This window comes from Mytilus californianus, unplaced genomic scaffold (assembly GCF_021869535.1).
Source record: "Mytilus californianus isolate M0D057914Y unplaced genomic scaffold, xbMytCali1.0.p SCAF_21, whole genome shotgun sequence".
In the NCBI taxonomy this organism is placed as follows: Eukaryota; Metazoa; Mollusca; class Bivalvia; order Mytilida; family Mytilidae; genus Mytilus; species Mytilus californianus.
The window spans coordinates 8,648,971-8,650,581 of record NW_026262670.1 but is presented as its reverse complement, the minus strand read 5'-3'; positions in this window follow the sequence as shown (position 1 = coordinate 8,650,581).

Sequence of the window (1,611 nt, the reverse complement as noted above, 5' to 3'; positions counted from 1 at the left end):
TGCCTGAGGCGTAAATGCTCAAGTCCCGGGCGTCGGGCTAGTGGATTTTTTAACCCCTGAATAGCCAAAACTACAAACATGAGTACACACACTGAAATGTCTCGCCTTCTTTACTGACCATTTATGTTGATATTCCTTAGTATAAAGTTTTACTACAAGTATCACATGAACTTAATATGATCAAAGAAATGAGGTCAAGGTTAGATAAACCAAGCCAGAAATACATGTACATCTTACAATCATTCCATACACCAAATATAGTTGACCTTTTGCTAGTAGTATACAAGACAGACCAAATCATTAAAATTTTATATTGACAAATGAACCATGAAAAAAGGGTAAAGGACAGATGAACCCTGTCAGACAGACATATACACCTTACAATCAGTCCATGGATCAAATATAGCTGACCTATTGCATATAGTATTTAAGGAAAAAACTAAACCAGGAAAACATCATAATGACCAATGAACCATGAAAAAGATGTCAAGTTGAGATGGTACCTGCAAGAAAGGTTTTCCTGTTCGAATTGTTTTGCACTGGTCATTTTTGGGTCTTTATAGCTTGCTGTTCAGTGTGAGCCAAGGCTCCGTGTTGAAGGCCGTACTTTGACCTATAATGGTTTACTTTTTACACATTGTGCCTGGGATGGAGAGTTGTCTCATTTGCACTCATATCACATCTTCTTATATCTATATAGTATATATACACTTTAAAATCATTCCATACACCAAATATAGTTGACCCATTGCTTATAGTTTAAGAAAAACGACCAAAACAAAAAACTTAACATTAAGAAATGAGCCATGAAAATGAGGTCAAGGTCAAATAAAACCTGCCAGACTAACTTGTACATAATAAAATATTTCCATACATCATATATAGTTGACCTATTGCATACAGTACTAGAAAAACAGACCAAAACAAAACAACTTAACTATATCCACTGAACCATGAAAATGAGGTCAAAGTCAGATGACACCTGGCAGTTGGACATGTACAACTTACAATCATTCCATACACCAAATATAGTAGACCTATTGCTTATATGCTTATTTCTGAGATATGGACTTGACCAAGAAAACTTGTTCACTGATCTGTGAAATGAGGTCAAGGTCAAGTGAAAACTATCTGACAGGCATGATGACCTTGCAAGGCACGCACATACCAAATATAGTTATCCTATTACTCATAATAAAAGAGAAATTAACAATACAAAAAAACTTTGAATTTTTTTTCAAGTAGTCACTGAACCATGAAAATGAGGTCAAGGAAAATGGACATATCATATCATATGACAGACGGAAACTTCATAACATAAAACATCTATATACAGAGTATGAAACATCCAAGTATTCTAGCTTCTGAAATATTTAGCTATTTAGTAGTTAGTTAGCGTCGCCATCGCCACTGGATCACTATCCCTGTCGAGCTTTCTGCGAGAGAAGTCGCAGGCAGGAACAAAAACCTGTAAAAATCAATATTTCAGGGGTAATAACTCCAAAACTTGTAGTTAAAACAAGAGTGCACACACTGAAATGTCTCGCCTTCTTTACTAATCATTGATATTATGTTGATAGTCCTTAATAATATGCTTTATTACAACTGTCC